We start from the raw sequence: 19,555 nt of genomic DNA, 5'->3' as shown, positions 1-19,555 counted from the left end.
TATTTTTAGCAAAATACATCCAAGTTTTCGATTTCACCAAGTGATTTTTAAAAAACATTCTGCCATTTTTAAGCTACTAAGCAATTCCTGTGTGTCCCATTCTGAAATGTTACACATCCTTTATCTTAGAAATGGTTTTTTTTTATGGCTTTAAAAATATAGCTAACACAGCTACAATTTATAGTCTATAGAGTTTTAGGTTTAAGAAATGGGGTTTCTGACTGTCTACACAACAACCATTTACTAATCAAAGTTGCTCTTGAAAATGGGGAGGTATTTTGATTACTTATCTTAGTTTTATATTTTATTTCTCCCCTGAGAACCAACCTATTGTTCACAAAATCCTTTGAAAAAATGTATTTTGTTTAGCTTTGGGTTTATTTAAACCTTGTGAATTTTGAGTATCAACTATTCTTTTTAATTAAAAATATGACTTTAATATTAAGGATAGGTTCTCTTTGTCTAAGAATTTGCTTTCCTCGGCAACTTCTTTTAAAAAAAACTGTATCTTAGCACATCCTGTCCAATGTAAAGTTTATTTATATATAATTGGTAAAATATAACTTTGTAATTCCAACAAAACCTAAAAGTCTTAAAATTAAGATTTTAAAGGGGTTCTTAAAAATCAAATCAGACTTCCTGAAATGTATGAGTGAAGTAGGAACCTCAAAGAATAGAGTTTTAATTTCTTCAAAGTAAGTTATGTGATATTTTCTTTATCTTTAGTGGAACTGTGTTCACCTTGGTTCTAAGACTGTTTATACAAAAATTTTGTTTAAAAGGTATGTACACATCCATTAGGGTGATTATTGTAAAAATGTTTACAATGCGTTGGGGAGGACAGAGAGAAACGAGAATCCTTGTGGATGGCTGGGAGGAATGGAAAATGGTGAGGCCACAGTAGAAAATATGGCAGTTCCTTAAGAATTAGACAAAGAATTGCCATATAATCCAGAAATTCAACTTCTAAGTGCATGCTCCGAATATGTGAAAGTAGGAAGTCAAATGGGTCTCTGTGTTTCCGAGTCTACGGCAGCATTCTTCATCACAGTGAACGTAGAAGCAACGCGTGTATCCATGGACAGACGAATGGATAAAAACGCGGTCTATAAGGCCAGCGTTTATTCAGCCTTAAAAAGACAGGAAATCGACACATGCTACCACAAAGAAGAACACTGAGGACATGATGCGAGGGGCAGTAAGCTGGCCACAAAAAGCAAATGCTCTGTAATTCTACTTACACGAGGCTCTTGGAGTAGTCAGATGCATAGAGACAAACAGTAGAATGGTGGTCGCAGGGGGAGAGGGGAGAGGGGGCTAGTGTTTAAGGGGGACAGAGTTTCAGTTGGGGAGTGTGGAAAAGTCCCAGGGGCGGATAGTGGCCATGGCTGCATGACAGTGGGAATGTACTCATTGTCACTAAATTGTACTCTTAAAAATGGTCAAAAAGATAACTTTGATTGTGTGTGTGTTTTACAACAATAAAAAATTTTAAAGGTAATTTGTATCCTATCCTTAAAATATCTGCATGCAGTCATAATATCCCTATGTAGCTTACTCAGTCTATATTGTGTAAACTTGGAAATGCTCTTCTAATGGCTCACGGAATAATAAGACTAGGTGTTTGGGCTGTCACTGTCGGCAGCTCTTTGAGTTTTAATGGACTGCGATGCATTCATAATTAGTATTTCAGAGTCTCACATTCTTGCTTCTACAGGCCACACATGGGAGGAGAAGGCAGGGCAGCTCCCAGCTGTCTGGATGCCTAATGTAACGAGAAGCAAGCCTTGGAATGCAGAGATGGATTATTGGGACAATTCTAACTTACTACATTTCTGAAAAGAGCACAGTGTGGGAAGTAGGTATCCAAGGATTGAAACTTCTATAATACCATCGGAAAAGGGAAATGTCATGTCCTTCCTTAATTACTCAGACCAGTGTACAATGTCAAGACAAAACATGACGATCAGGATAACAAATTCTCCACATTTCTGGGTCTCAGGATTGGGATTTGAATGAATATGCAACATTAGCTACATTTCCAGTGACTGGAAGAAAACTACTCCGGCTTCACTGACCTTGAACACACAAACAGTCAGGCACCATAAAGAGTGCAATTGCAATGAATGAGCACTGCCTAAGTTTCAAAAAATATTTCTATAATATTCAGACTTTTAATGAAACAATTGATTATCTGGATAAGTTTTATCCATGACAAATGCCTTTAAAGTTATATTAACAAGTCTCCAGAATTGTTCTTTAGTGAATTTTTCTCTCCGCTACAAATGCTTTTAGTTGAGACCGTTATTATTCTTTATCTGGCACATAGAGAGGCAACGTTTTCCTTAAATTCCTGAAAAATCTCCAATTCGCACCCCTGTCCCCATTGCCACTCAAGTTGCCATTTTATGAAGAAAGATCTTAACCAATTTTAGGAAAAACTGCCATGGTTTTCCATAATAACTGGGCAAAATCAAAACACTTTGACTGGTTGAAAATATGCCCACTTTATGGTCTCACTTACTGACACTTTCTGAATTTCACCCTACTTTCTGAACACATTAAGCTAATTGATCTTTTCTGAGCTTACCATGTGCTCTACAATAGATCATTATGATTTTTGACTTACTGCTTCTTCGTTCTTTATTTCTTCTCTGCTTAGTAACTCTATTCAAGTATTTGCTCCTGCTGTGAAGTCACAAAGTCTCCTTTCTCTTTTAATATAAGCACATTGTTTTACACTAAATTTTTGGGATATCTATTAATATTCACCACAATGTAATCTATTCATAGGAATACATTTTGCATGCATTAAACCATGATCCTTGATGCTACAAGTCCCTGTGTCTTTGTATCCCATTGTCTCACATGATATTCAGATTATGGAAAGTAGTAATAAGTATTTTCTAATGCGTGACTGCATGCCTGATTAAGTTACAGAGTTGACTCATTGATGATGGACTAGCATTACTAAGACTGCTCAGTAGAAATAACCTAACCATCACTCAGTAGACTTAACCCATAAGATGTTCGGTGAAATTCCAGAAAACCAACTTAAGAAAGTGTAATAAGTACCATGTTATTTGATTGCTGCTCTTTCTACCTTCCCAGGAACAAGTTTAAACCTATTCATTAATCCATTCATTCAACAAATATTTACTCATCCATTGCTGTGTTTTATGTACACTTGATGATGACAAGATAAGAATGCCCTTGAACAACACAGAGGTCATTTGTTCCCACATGCAGGTTATAGTCTTTGACTAAGTACAACGAACTCCTGGAGTGATGCAAGAGGTGATTGCTAGGGTGGAGGAGACAGGAACTGAAAAAGCAAGACAGGAATTGAAAAATAAGATGGCACTAAGAAAATGAGATACTTGAAGTTAAAGTGTTGGAAGTACATGATTATTGGTAAGAACTAGAGTTTTGCCTGCATAAGGAGATGCCAGAGACCAGAAAGTAAGTAGGTGAAATAATTAAGGGGCCAGAACGTTCAATCAATAATCTACATTCATGCTGAAATGACTATAAAGTGGTGCTGGAGAAGCAAACAGTAAACATAATTGAGGCCAAGATGATTGATTGGTGGCAAAATAATGATTATGCTCTGGATGAGCCATATGCCTTTCCATTTTCCAACTAACAGACATAAGCATGAGATCATACCCATTCTACTAACATAACGACTACCATATGCGAGGGTTCTAGTTTTCTTGAGGGTAGACTTTCTAAATAATTCTGAGATTAATCCAATTAAAATGTTATCTGAAGGAAAAACTCTAGTAACTTAAGTAAAGGAAAACTGATGTTTAATTCAGAGATGAACACATTTGATCGGGAGTTTGCTATCCACCGTGCCTGAAAAATGGATGGGCATCATGCTTGTTTCCACCATTAACCTGTCTCTTCTGGCAAATATAAACGTTAACACATTATCATACGAAGTGCCTGAGCAGAAGTTAGATGTGCACATCTGGGACTCACGGTTCTGAAGTGATAATGAACTCCTGTGACTTCGGAATATTCATAGTTATTCCCAGTGCTCATCATATCTTGGCATTTCTCTTGCTTCTGTTCTCCATGTCATCTGCTGCTGCTCTCTCTATTTCTCTGCCTTTTATAATTTAAACATTTCAACTTATCTATTTTGCTCATAATTCACATTTTTTTCACCTTCTCTTATGTCTGCACACTGTGCTCACTTTTTGGAAATTACTCTTGTGGCCTGTGTAGCTAGTCTATCCTTTATCATACATTATCATACCAAAGTGCAATGTTTTGTCAGTATATTTTGATTATGCTTTGTCTACATTTTTCTCCTGAGGCTAGTACAGTGCCTGACACACAGTTGTGCATCAAAGACTAAATTAATGCACGTGTGAATGAATAATACTAGTTTTTGCTGGTGTAATTTTGTAAACTACTAAAGTAATACCATTCAAGCATTTGAATAGCAGTTAGCAAGGCTTTTGGTATTTATAATGACAACATTAAGAGCAGGGGGAAAAAGAGTGAGTAATAAAACATGAGTATGTGGGAAGGACTTCATTTCTCACAGGAAACAGCATAATCATTCAAACTGGAAACTATAGCACTTCATCACCTCGCTTGATTATCTTTCATCTCACTAAAAGTTGTTGAAAAGTAATTTAGTATTTAGTTGCTACCAGATGGTAAAAAGCTAATTTTTTTTGGTAATAGCACAATCAGATTATATTTTATTGTTCAATTGTATTGGTCTTGATAAGAAGACCAATAAATTAGATTATTGATTATTAGATAATAAAGTAGATTAATTACATGGCTATTTTACCATCTCAGAAACAGACAATTACACTTGCTGAGGTGGGACTCACTAAGATCAAGTAGGTTTTGCTGTATTTCAATACAAACATTTCTAAGGCTGGAAAGCAGTGAGGTGGCAATTCCAGCAATTCCCCCTGAATGTTGTATTCTACTCAGAAATTTGTATAGAGAATGTAATTATGGTATTCTTAACACATACAATGGAGCTAAAATATTCTTATATTTATAGTAGTCAACACAGTAGAAGCAACTGGCAAAAAGCCAGCCTCTTGGTGGCTTTTAGTTTGATAAAAGCAGAGCCCTTCAAGGGCAGGCCCCTGAGGAAACACAGGGCCGGCAACAGCAACAGGGCCTTTGCTGGCACGCACGGGCATCTGTTCTCCTGGAATCTCCCATATATTATCCATCTCACTTCTACAGCTCGCTCAGGGAAAGCGTAGCTCCTGAAATGTTGCAGCAGACTCGACACACTAATCCTCCTTTAATTCTCCTTAGTAACAAAGAAACCAAGCCAGAACATAGAAGGTCGTATTTACTCAACCAAAAGAAAGAAAGAAGCTGACAGTGATGAGCTGGGACCTATATATTTTACTAGACTGTCTCACTTCCTACATCGCAGATGCCATTGGGTAGCCAAAGTCACTTGTTGTAAGGAAAATAATCACCTCCAAAAATATCTGCATCCAGCCCCCCATGTTACACCTGTGAATGTGTGTTACAGAATCGTGTTCCCCCCAAAGATGTTGAAGTCCTAAGTCACAGGAGGGTGAATGTGGCCTTATCTGGAAATAGCTTCTTTGCAGATTATCAGTTACGGTGAGGACATTAGGGTAGGCCCTTATACTATATGACTGGTGTCCTTATGACAAGGGCACAGGGATGGATACACAGAGAGTGAAGGTGACATGAAGGAACTAGAACAGCGTTTACGGACGAGCTCCAGAACACCTGAGGCCACCGGAAGCTGGAGAAAGACATGGAACAAATTCTCCTTCACAAGGAATCTGCCTGCTGACTCCTTCTTCTGGGACCTCTGGCCTCCAGAACGGTGAGACAAACGCATTTCTGTTGATTAATCTACCAAATGCGTTGTGCTTTGCTATGGCAATCCCAATAAATTAATACAGAATGTTTCAGATACATTAGAACTACAGATGCTGTTACTGATACAACTAAGTTCATTAATTAGGTGGCCTTAAAATAGGAAGATTTTTCCGGAGAATTTGGGTAGGCCAACCTAATCACATGAGTTACTACTAATGGAAGAAGGAGGACAAAGACTAGGTCAGAGAGGCACAATGTGAAATGGACTTGGCCGTCCATTTCTGGCCTTGGCGTTGGAGCAAAGGGGGCCACGGACCAAGGAACTTGGGCACCAATTTTAGATAATACTAGTAATAAAAATGAGCCTTCCTGCCAGTGTGGATTTACTCCCTGTGCTTTGACACCACACCGGTAGTGTGGCCGCAAAGTGTGATCTCTGCATTTCGATAAGGGTTGAGGTAAAATTTGCATGGCATTTTTGCCAGACTTATACAAGGAAGTATTCTGCAGTTCTACATTGGTTTGCAGCTAGGAGTATCATTTCCTGAAATAAATGGAACTGTTTCATTCAACGCTGAGTGACACAGCATTACTTTGAAACAAACGAGAGATGAATCAGGCAAGACAGCAACAACAAACATCGTAAAGTAAAAATATATTTTGTCTTAAAAGTTATATAATTTCTAGTACCTGTATTAAAGTTTCTATATGGAAATGTTACTAGCACTATGTTCTCTAGTATTTTAAAATGGCTTCTTTCAAATATTACAAATAAGAAGCTTATGGGTATAATTCATGTAATTTTGATGAAACTCAGACATTGCATGTTCTTATTATTCAGTACCGCTACTTCCTTTCATTAATTCAATATTTCTTTTTATCTCTCTCAACAGTGATGCCAACTTGTTCACTTTTCATTGTTTTAATCTTTCTTCTCAACCACGCATAAAGCAGGTGATTGGCTAAATAACTACACACCGATCACTACACTCTTTTATTCAATAGTTTGAAAATAAAACTATTTTGTAATTAAGCCCTCTAGCATCTTATTCCCCACAGTTGTTTTGCTACACCAGTTGTTTGTAACATCCGCACTCATTAAGCACAGTAAGTATTCAGGAGACTATTTTTTCATGGAATTTTTTTGTCAGAATATACAATATACCCAAAGGTGCAATTAGTCCCCCCTCTGTTGTACTGTAACAGGTTTCATTTCTTGGTTTTCATTGTATTTAGAAGATATAAAGCACTAGACTGCCAGATGTCCCTGGAAAGACACACAGGTGTGGGAGACGCTCTTCCTCCCATGCACAGTGACCAGGTGCACCTCGGGCATCGCCTCGCCTCACGCACAGCTAAACGTCTCCCGAATTCCACATGTGTTTTAGATAAAGTGCTCGATATGTACCTTATTTTAAATTGTATATATATTGAATTAAAAATATGTATACACACATTGTACATTGCATAAAAGCATTTCAAATTTGATTTTCTCAGATATAATAGCTTTCACTCAAAGTTACTTTTCTCATCCTGCATGGTTTGGATATGTGACAAAGCGAGCATTGTTTCAGTCACTTGGCATGCAAACAACAACAACAACAACAACAGCAAAAAACCCCACTATTGATGTGGTGGCTGAAACAGCAAAAAACTATTTTGTCCCAATTCTGAAGTCTGGAAGTCTGAGACCAGGGCGGCGGTGTGGCTGAGTCCCGGCGAGGGCCTGATTGCTGGCTGCGGAGACTGTCTCCCCGCCCTGTGCTCACACGACCTTTCCTCGTCCGAGAGAGAGAGGAGAGAGAGAGAGGATGTGAACGCCTTCTCTAGAAGGTCTATTCTAATGAGGACGGCAGACCTATCAGATCAGGGATTTCATTGAACTTGAATTACCTCCCTAAAAGCACTATTACCAAACACAGTCACCTTGGGGATTAGGGCTTCAACCTGTGAATTTAGAAGACAGGCGCACAATTCGGTCCATAACAAGTGTCCTGAGGTTGAGAATTAGTAGTTCACAGATAACTAAATAATTCTGCATTACATATGAGCACGAAAGAAAGGCAGGACAGAAGACGGGAAAAGGGAAATCTGTGCCTTTCATGCATCAGGAGTAAATATCCTGTTTCCAAGTCCACTGTATTCGATGTGAATCAAAGCAAATGTGTTTTGCCCATTTTCACCACTTTGCCTTCTTCCACATCGATTCTTTATTTATCTGTTGATTCTCCCTTGGTTCTAAAGACGGCCTGCGTCTGCAGAACGTGCCTAGATTTCCTTGGGCGGGTGTCCTTGTCCTGTCTCTCTCTGCTCTGTGTCCCGTGGTTGAGACACACGGGTCTCTGTGCATAGTTCTTCACGGTGGACCCCTCAAATCACCTCGCATTAGGACTCACGTGATCCCAGAAGCTGCCACTTTAAAGGAGTCCTATGATATTCCAATGAAGCTATTATTTCTAATAATATTTAAGATAACTGTTTTCCCCCCAAACAATGTACCGATTCTACAAGGTGATGACATTGTTCCATAATATATTATTTACCAACCTGTCACATTATGTTTTCCCATACTTAAAGATGTAAAAAAACAGCTTTTTAAAAAGTTTACGGTGGCTTTTGGTTAGAAAACAGGTATATTTAAATTGTAAAAACACTAAAATTATGTTAAAATTTGGGTGGCCCTCTCAAAGAGTCAGTGAGTAGGTTTTATAGGAAATTTTTCACATCTCCTCCTAGGAAAAAAAAGGGCAAATGGGGAGGTGCGCTGTCTGTCATTTCATCTGCACAGCAAAGAAGGAGGGATGGGGGAGCCGCCTCAGCCGTCCAGATTAGAGCAGCATGGAGTTGGGATGAGCAATCCTGCAGAGGAAATGGTTTTCTTCAGACTCGCCTGGGGCCAAGTTGCCAATGGGAGATGCTGACTAAGAAAACCGGACTCCTGGCTATGGGGGCGAGTGAATGATTCAGTCTGTACAGACACGGACTTCCAGTGGACCAAAACATGTCACGTGGACTTGGCCTTATTTTTCAGGATTTGGGGTGGGTAAACCACCTCTAGCGTCAGGTAATCACCGATGCTGAGAATGAGGGAGAGGACTCAAGTGGGGCATCAAGCAATTTCCAAGTGAGACAGAGGAAAAATATAGACGTTTCAATCCACATTTCCTTTTGAAAACCTACTGTTGACCCTGATAAAATATATTCATTGTTTTTAAAGGCATTTGTCACTTCAAATTTCATAGAAACTCGTGAATGTGCCGTATAAATTGTGGGTCTGGAACTATTAAATATCCATCTTACAAATGGGTAATAAAAGGAAAGTGTTTTTTCTCAGGGACCCAAACAATAAATCCCCCATATTATTTTTAGCTCATTGTTTTATGGTTACAATGACGTTCCCTTACTGGAGGAGATATTACTGGAAGTGTGTTCCACGGCCTACGCAAGGCCCCGGGCCTGATTTCTACCAAAGATAACATGAGCGGAAAAGTGATGTAGTAGAATACCACAGAACATTCCTGGCCACTCTCCTCTGGATGTCAGACGGAGAAAGGTGGAATCTACTTTTGTGGGTAACAACACGTATACATTACCAGGTCTATACTGCTTGTTTAATTTCCATTTTGTGGTCACAGCCACATCTCAGCAATTCCTCTTAACTGCACTGGCAGCAGTCACTTAGAATATCGCTACAATTAAAAGCAGAAGAGGCAACAGGATTCTCCCCTGAGAGCAGGTAACCTGATACAGCAGCCACAAAAACACTCACCAGAACTTTAGGACTCTGGGTGGACCGAAGTGTTGAACGCCATTACTTTATTCCTCATTTTTCCTAAGATCAGGAAAAAAAAGGGCAGTCTATTTTAAAAAATAAACAGTTCATTTTGATATAATTGCAGATTCACATGGAGCTATTATTTGTGCCAAACGAAATGGCCAGGGGAAAGGAGTCCAAACTATTCTGTGCGGACACCCAGTGCAATTTGATGTTGTGCTTACATTTGGTTTTGCGGTGACGCAATGGCACATTGTACGGTGAAGTGTCAGTCCTAAGCACGTTTTCAGAAGGGACTTGTTTCTTGGTGACCTACCACAGGCAGGTCAGTACGATTCTAAACTATAGCCACGCACCAGAAACTTTGCCGTTGATGCCATGGAAGGAATAAGAGTATATGTAAGCGTTCAGCTTTCTACTTGTGAAAATTGTGCTTATTAATACAGGTTCTTACATAACTGTCCTTTAGATTTTTACCGTGTCTGATGATTCACCATTGTGACTTATCACAGCACAGCTGTTTGCCAGGAGTGACATTATAGCAAAGATTTATATAAAATATCTCAAAGTTATGTAGCTGCAATGCTTCCGCTCTGCGGGTGGCACCATCAACACCCATTTTTAGGGTAATAGCTCTGGAGGAAAAAAGTCACACAAGGAAAAACTCTCAGAATGGAACTACTGGTCTCCAACATTCCAGCCGATGAAACATGGCTACAAAATTTGTATCTAGAAGTATGTAGCGTCCACATGGAGCCAACATTTGAAAGCTGAAAGTCAGTGATTAGTTTAAAGTCGGTCTTATTTGGAAGTGTAGAAAGTGTATACATTTTTTAGTAAGTTAGGAAATAAACTTTATTTTTCAATACCTTTAGACCCCAAAAGTGCGAAGACAGTATTTGTGAGTAAGTTTAACTTTCTGAACTATTAGGTTGTTGCAGTTTAGTGTGGTAAAAACTATTTGGTTTGAATTGTGTTTCCAACTGGGTTGATGACCAGGAATGGTTAAATCCATGCCACAAACGGATTTAATCTTGCATTCGGTATGTTGTGGAAATGAGTCAACATGGAGTTTTCTTCCCACTATCTCCAAGAAAAATTCTGATCAGAAGATTTTTTAAGAAGTATGATTGTCTATCATATATTGTTATTCCTTTGTGTGTTGAAAGCCTACATAATACAAAAGACTCAGTTCTTAATATTTTTCTAGCTTTTAAGACTTTTCCTTTAATGCTTCCCTAATGAATAATATATAAGATCTTATCAGAGAGAATTTTAGTCGAGAAATTCCATAAAAGTCTAAAGAAAACCAGTTGTTTTTATTTCTTACATCAACATAATGAGAATCGAAGAACCACATGGAATGGTAAGAGGAAGGAACACATTATTTCGACAAAAAAAAATAGAACACAATTTAGTTCTGACTTATTTGTATTATTTATTACTCTAATAACTTGTGGTCTCTAACCTTTATTGTAAGGTGCCTTCAAATTAAACTATTCATCATTACATTGCTTTGATTTCAAATAATCCTGTACTCACCAGATTAACAGAGTATAGGAGGAAAAAAACGAAAATAGAAGATCAGCTTGTTAGGTCAGGGCAAATACGTGCAATGAAATCCAACATAAATCCGTTATTTGGAAGTAAAAATGCGTGCACACAATAGAAGGGCCTGCCCCACAATCTGAGAAAGAGCATCGTTAGGTACGTCGCACTGAATGTCACTGAGTGGTGACGTATTGAACACCCTCTCCCTGAGATTGGCACGACACAGACCCTGACGCCCCTCCTTCCTCTCTGTCACATAGTACTAGAATGGCGATGAGGCCAGAAAAAGAGACAGGAGGGATAAAGAGTTGCAGAGAAAATGGAGAGTATCCTCATAGGTGCAGCTGTTGTGTTTGTAGAACATCTGAGGGGATCTGTGAAGACTCACAAAGAACAAGGGGACTCACAAAGGAACACAGCTAATTTAAAATTGAATGTTTTATATAACCTCATCAGACATAAAGATAATGAAAAGGCTAACGTTAGATAATTGGCAAAAATACCAGAAGTTAGTGATGGCCTTCTGCTTCTGTTTAACGTGTAGAAAGCTATAATAGACCATGGTTGCCACCTTAACCGTGACAGAAAATCTGATCACCAGCAAAATCACCGTTCTGGAGCCTGCCAGGGCCCCAAGGTCACCAGGCGAAGAGGTGGGCAAAGGGGTGGACTGAGGAAGGAAATGCGCAAGCCCCTCCAAGAGAATGCTGGGAGTGTTCCTGCTTGGGCAGAGCACAGGAGATAGAGGTGACCACGACAGAAGTGGGTAAAGACCACTAACGTTTTAATGAATGGTTAATGGTCAGAGGTGGGTTCTCCCGACAGCTCAGAGCTCCAGACACACTGGAAGCTTGCAGTCAATTGCAAGCTCTTTTCCAAGGACCTTCCCTGGGTGCCCCTGAGAACTCTGGGGCTGGGCAAGGTGGTGCCTAGACCTGATACTCCACCCTCTTCCAAGCCCTTCTCTCAAACAAGCACAGCCTGACCCCAGGGTGCTGCGCAGGCGCACCTTCCACCGGAGCCCAGGTAAATACCCCCAGCTTCTGGACCGCAGGTGTGGGCAAGAGCCTTCCACCCTGCGGGAGGGTCAGGCACCCCCAGGCCTACGAAGGTCTTTTACCCAGAGAAACACAATAGCACGTGGCAGGCAAACACCATCGACCCCCGCCCCACGCAGTGAAAAGAGGAGAAACAGAGCCTCTTTAGCTGAAGAAGCTACAGAAAAGTTGATCAGATTCCATCCTAACAAGACACAAAGTTTTGAAATATGAAAACCTATTATCTATCCAAAAAGAGGTAGTCACGCCCTACCTTCTTAGTCAAACATGACCCAGGGTCTTGCTTTTTTTTTTTTTTTTAATTGGCATAAAGTGAGCAAGCTGCTGAATTGTGTTTAGAAAATTACCGAGGAGAAAGAATAATTCCTCTCGTATAAAAGACAGCATGATCATTCCTGAAAATGTGCTGCCTTGGGACTTTCAATGATGTCTACCTATGTGCCACATCACAGTCATACCACTTTGGCAGGTTTAACACAATAGAAGCTTATGTTGTGAAAGACTGATTTTCAGAATCACGAGTGCCTTCAGAAACGTGATCCAAATATTCAGGTTCCCCCCAGATTTCTGCAGGTATAGCTGTGAGTTCCAAATGTGTCTGTTGGAAAAGCAATTAATGGGGGCACCGCTTTCTGATGCAGCCCGTGAACTTCACATGTCTGCAAATCTGGGCAACCCTAGAACAGAAGTCATCACACCCCACCTTTTCCCAGTGTCCTAACCACTTGGGAGGATTTGAGGGGAGCCTCTGCTCTCTCACTACCAGTAATGAGACCAAATAGAATTTAATGGCGTTCTGCCACTAAAGTTGACCATCGAATGGCCTTGGCTGCCACTATGGTCAAATAAAAGTCTGCAAACCGTGTCATTGTGACTCTGTAAGTCACTCGCATTGTTTTACTCTAAAAATTAGTTTTTGAAAAAATATGTTCTTTTCCAATCTTATTGTTTGGAGATTACCTATTCTATGGAAATAATTAGCTGTACATACCTTACATTTGATTAGGAATTTATGAATTGCAACATTTTTAGATACTTTATTCAGTGTCTCTTTGTTTGTAGAGCAATGCTGGGAGGTTGACCACACTAATGGTGCAAAATGTGAGTTGTCCAGATACAAATTATTTGTGTCACCTCGCACCTGCCATCATCGGTGATGGTAGGGCCAGGACCCACTCTTCTAACCCCTGACCCATGTCCCCAAGACAACGCATGTCTACCAGTTCTGAGGTTTGAACAGACACCCCATGGGAGGAAACTGAGCAGCGGATTCAGAGCAGTTCTGCAGTGTAAGTCAGCCCCCTGCCTATCTGTCCTAGCAAAAGTTATTTACCAACGCAGTTGACTTTGCCTACTGACGGATTTCGGTCAGCTCCCTGGGACTCAATGTGAGCATTGGTGTTAATGAAGACACGCAAGGACCATCCTTGGCTAAAACTTTGTCTCTCAAGACCAGTCAGAGAATCAATGAAAATCAGGCAGAGAGTCCTGTGAGAATTTCAGGTTTTATGACTTAATATTCAATACATTTCAGGCTGGTCCCTTGTGTATTTCTGAAACTTGTAAAAACTTTGTCTGTTTTTGGTCACTTGCCACCTCTTCATGAATTTTTTTTTCAGTTGATGGTTGGTACAAATGACAAAGAAAAACAGCATTCCTTCTGAGATCCTTGCTTGGATCACGTTGGGAAGCTGGTGGGCAAGTTTGGAAGGTGTAGATCGCCAGGCTTAATTTCACCTTATAAAGCTGTTACACTTTCCTATATAACCTTTTATTCTTTGTAACTAGGACCAGTTCAGTGGAGATATATGTATGTATGTATATAGATACATAGAGAGATAGATACAGATATAGATATAATGCATATAAATATATTTATTTATTTAATCAGGAAAGTCCCATAAACAAACATGTTGCATGTATGTAGATTTGGGGGGGGAAGAAAACATTTTAAGTTATCCAAAAATAATTTACCCCCTGCATAGTTCTAGTAGAGAAATTAATGATGCTAGATTCTGTTACCATCTGCTCTAGAAATGCCCTAGTGGTCTAGTTATAAAGAAAAATAAACACTCCTTACTATCACAACATTATTTTTGAATGGATGTTAAGAAATATTTTTCTTATTATCCTCTTCTTCAATGTCAAATAACCCAGTGTTACAAGAGAAAAAATTAAAAGGAAAAATAAAAAGAACAAATAGCACAGCAAATGCCTTTATAATAAACATAAGCAGTGCACTCTGGTGGACCCCTCAAGTACTAGAAATAAGACTTACATTTGTAATTTATCTTTGGTGATCACTTCCTTTGAAATTGTAAATTGCATGTGTGGATTGCTTTAAAAGTTATGTTTGTAAAATATATACCTACGTGATATTTTATTAAGCAGCAAAATTTATGCTTAAAAGCAGAGTCAACAACTACAAAAGAAAAGAAAAAATATAAGGTAACTAAAGGGCACATTTCTCTTAACTTGGTCATGAAGAAAATATAAAGAACAAGTGAAAAACCAAAACAAATAATGTTCCATTGTATGAATCAACTTCAATCATTTATTTCAGCATTTCCTACCTATTGGCGATCAGCTGTGCTTTAAAGCAGTGAATTTGGTGCTCAGATGAATCAAAAAATGACTCATTAATTTTCTGGCTCAGAAGAGCTCCAGCTACTTTACAGGTTGTTTCGAAACAGAATTTTCCAATAAGACAATTAAAGCCTATTCACTGTTTTTGACAGTGAGCCTGTTAAATGGACACTCGTTTATACCAACAATGATTCTGTAGTTATTATCTGGTCTGAGCCTCAGTCAATTAAACGTGGTGACATTTATAGAATAAAGCTAAAGAGATTGTAGACTGAGAGGCAAACTCTTTCTTATTGCATACGATCCTTCATGACCTTAAAATAATTAGCTACTTTGTTTTTAGCAGAATCTCCCCACACCTCACCTGCGAGCTCTTCCAGTCTTAGCCCCCGCGGCGGGGCTCTGCGCACCAGCCAGCAGCCAGATCCTGTCCCCGGTCCCACTCGTCCCTTCTCGCGCACGCTCGCCTCCTGCACACAACGAACCCTCTTTCCAGAATGGCTTCCCTGTGCTCATCTGTCCTCTGTAAAACTGACATCTTCCCGAGGCCTTTTCTGGGTGTCCCAATCTGTTAAAATGTCTCTCTCCATGGAATGAATTCCTGGGTTTGTTCTGCTGGGGGATATTGAGGATGTCGCGCACCATGTTTTAGTCTGTCTACGCACAAAGAAATAGGGCTGCGCTTAATTCTCCCTTGTGTTTCCTCTCATAATGGAGATATATACCTCACTGGATCTAGAAGGGGCCCTGAGCTTTGAAGCGCACTCCACACACAGGTCTCCGTCAAAGGGGAGATCTCCTGGTTGCATTGCTGACCGAGGCCGCAGGAGCTCCTCCAGTGGCGCAGACGGGAAGCCTCTACGAGGATCTAGTCCACGCGCAGCCTGCAGTGTCAAGCTCCCTTTGCTTTTAAGGGTTGGGGGGCGTGCCCACACTTGTGGCCAATGCTTTGATTTCACTCACTGGATTCTATTATGGTTTGGGGGAAGAGTGCCGTTTCTGAAGGAAAGAGGCTAATTATTTATCATGGGCTTCGATATATAATAAATAACTAATAAAATTAAAGCTCATCGAATGGGTCGACATTTGGAAGCGAATACTCATTAAGTAAACAAGTAGTTCATTCTCTAATTTGCCTTCCATGGATGTCATCCTTTGGTCTCAATTCCTGCCTGTCCTGTCCTGACTGACAATGACGCACACAGTCCCGTTTTAGCACCGACCACAACAATTGACGTTCTAGATCTGGGATCGGAACGGCTGCATTCAAACCCCATCCCTGTCGGAAGACCTGTGACATCCGGAAACTTCAGCTCTTCCCCTTCAGTTTCCGTGTAGGCGTTTTAATCTACGGGATGGACATAATCCTAATAATTTACATAAAACACCCAGTCCAGGCAAATCCACAAAGACAGAAAGCAAGTCAGTAGCTGTTTAGGGTTGGGAGTGATGGCAAGTTGGAGTCGGGGGATACATAAAGGTTCCATGGTTTCTCTTTGAGGTAGTAAATTCATTCTAAAGTTGACTGGGGTGGTGATGCAGATACATGTGAACAGACTGAAAACAGGTATTGTCCACTTTCCATGGGTAAACTGCGTGGTATATGCATTATATCTCAATAAACCTGTTCAAAAACAAACAGTATGCCTTTTATATCACTTTCTTTACAGGAAGTACATTTGAGTGGTGTGAGGTGAGATGGATATAATTGTTAAATGAGAAGAGAGGACAATAGTGTAACTAGAATACACTGAACTCAAGGAAGCACGCTTTCAAGGTGGCTGGGTGGACATGGACCTAACGTTGCTTCTATAGCTGTATCTCCTTGGCCCTACATTGTCTGGTGCAGGAGTAGACTATGGGGTCAATGGGTTTCCCGGACCTCCCCCAGAGATCAGGGCCGCGATGAATCTGCTGAGTATGTCGTTTTCAGATACGCAAGTACAAATTATTCCAATTTAATGTATGAAAATAAAAAAAAATAAAATGCATAAAATGATTCCTAAATTTTCAAATTTTTGCTTAATTTTTCAAGGTTCCTTTTAAAAAGTAAAATTCTAGGATACATGCTTTTCACCCACTGAAAAATATCCCCTTATCTACATCATTTCTTCTTCAGCCATTTGCGATTTGAAATCATTTGCGAAAATGCTGGCATGCCACACCTGGAGCTCTCCCCACCATCCTCTCTGACATAATCAGATTCACCCCTTCCCCCGTGGCTCTCATACGGAGCTGCCACTTCTGGCTCTTAGGATATTGTTCTGATGTCATCGATGTCTCCTCTCGACCTCCATGGACATCCCAGAACATGCTGAGTCCACACTTCTGGGTGGCCAGGGCTGTCTTCCACTAATCTTTGAATCTCTGCCTAGAAGATTTTGAATCTTTATATTAAATTTTTTTTAAAAAAGAAAAAGAAAAGAGACACATTTTGACATAAGGTTTTCCTAATCATTCTTAAAATTAAAGTATATATTGTTAAATCATTTTACCTCCTGACTTATTAACAGTTGACTGGAACAATCACATTAGAACATCAGATGTCAGTAGAGATTTTGGGAGATTATCTTACAGAGATATCTAAAGCTATTTTCTTCAAAAATTGTCACCTGCTATTACTGTAAACTTCACATATATTTATATACGTATATATGAAACCAAGTGTGCTAGCTCCTAGAGTGTTAACTGTTATGTAGCAGATAAAAACAGGATTTCGTACTTAGATTTTATATTTTACATGGATTTATACTTATATAAATTTATATTTTTTATATTTAGAGATTTGCCTGTATGTAGATATCACCTGTTCAAATATGTTTTTGCTTTAAGATCTATGTCACTTGGGTATTTTTGCAACTTTTTTATTATTAGGCAAAAGCGTATTTATTTCACAACTCCTTCCCTGTTTGAGTGACTATATGTTACGCTCACACCTGCATCATGCGAGGAGCTTCACGGTCCCTGATGGGGAAACGCCCCACCGTGGGTAAGGCCCCGCTGACGCCTACCTCCTCCCTTTGGCTGCGGCTCGGGACTTCACCGTCACACGTGGGGTTTTTTCTCCTCAGTTCTTCATATTACTGTCTCTGTTTCTTTCTTTTCTACTTGATTCTACTGAAGGAAGCTGACAGCCTCCTCTTAACCCCACTACACTCTCCTCAGGAGCGTTTAAATGAAGCAGACGTTGCTTTTTCTCGAGGATGATGTGAGAGAGTTGCGTCAGGTGAAAGGGCAGCGAATGCAGGTCGCTCCAGAGACACGTGTCTCGCTGCTGGGCTCCTTGGGGCTCCGGCCCCCCCGCAGGGCTGTCACATTGCTGAGGACTCTGGGCTCGCGTGCACCCCTGCTTGTTGTTTCACGTCCATGTTGAACGCAGAGAGTGTGCCCCCAAACAAGGACATACCTTCCTATAAAAGGACACGTGGGTGCCCACTCTTAGCAACACAAAGACACTGTGGAACCTTTGAAATCACTGCTTCATTTAAGGGTGTTAATTCAGAATGACATTTTTTAAGCAGAAAAAAGTATCAAAGTTGTGTTGCTTTGAGGTGTTTGCCAGTGAAAAGCCTTTCTTCAGTCAAGTCCAAGCTCTAAATCAGTGGCAAGAAAGGCCCAGGGGATGTCATACCTTCCTAACATCCCAGGGACACATTTCTCCTCTTTCTGGGCCACCAATAAAGTACCTTACTGGTGTGTGAGTCTCAGATTTCAAAACAAACTGACACTTGGAAAGTGACCATATTGAAACAAATCATGTACTTTTTCGTTTGAAATGAATTAACAGATACCCTTGAAATCTTAACACATTTTTAAATGACCCTAAAGTAGTTCTCTTCATGGGAATAATAGAAATTGTTCATCCAAAAAAATAGCAACTTAGATAAGATGTGGCTTTAGAAATAGGATCTTATTGTAGCCAGTTGTCTGTTAGTCTTTCTATGTATTTAGCTAGCTCCTATCGCCATAGTAACTATGCATCTCTGGAGTGTGAACGACAGCTTCAGCTTCCAGTCGACCTTCTTCCCCATCACTTCGCTTCTGCCAACTTTCGGAAAGTCGTATATTTTAAAAATATGCTCCCTATACCTCTTGTTTGAATCACAGGAGGACATTTTTAAAAATCTCAACTGTGACGAGGTAGTAATGCTAGCAGTGAACAATGCTATGCAAATATAAGTGAGTGTGAGCAGAATAACGCCTAACTCTTCAAATGCTGTCAATGCTTGAAAATCCTATGTCTGGTAACTTGTCAATGCCTGAACATGCACCATTTCCTAAAACAGAGAAGCATTTGACATTTTATCCAAAGTCCCCTGAAAGGGCACACAGAGAAACATGTTCTCTTTCTCAGAAAGGAATCAATAGTTTTCTTTTAAACATCAAGGCTCCTGTTATGGAGGAATTTAATGTCAGCACTTACAGATCTGTAGATGTATCCTTCACATCCTTAGAAAAGAGGGCCAAGGGATTGCCCTTTGAGATGTCAAGTGTAAATTTAGACAAAAGGTAATATTCGAGAGATACACACCATCCCCTTAAAGGAAGAGGCCACAGCAGCGAGGGAAATGACAATGTGTTTTATCTTGCCAGCAAGATGAGAGAGTTACCTCATAGATTACAATCGACCTATCTAGAATAGGAATGTATCAATCACAGAAGGTGCTTAATGATGTTGGGAACTATCTGGAAGGCGGGTCAAAGAGGCAACAAGGGCTGTGCCGGCGCACAA

The sequence above is a fragment of the Desmodus rotundus genome, chromosome 10 (genome assembly GCF_022682495.2).
Source record: "Desmodus rotundus isolate HL8 chromosome 10, HLdesRot8A.1, whole genome shotgun sequence".
Taxonomy (NCBI): Eukaryota; Metazoa; Chordata; class Mammalia; order Chiroptera; family Phyllostomidae; genus Desmodus; species Desmodus rotundus.
This window is presented reverse-complemented; position numbering follows the sequence as displayed.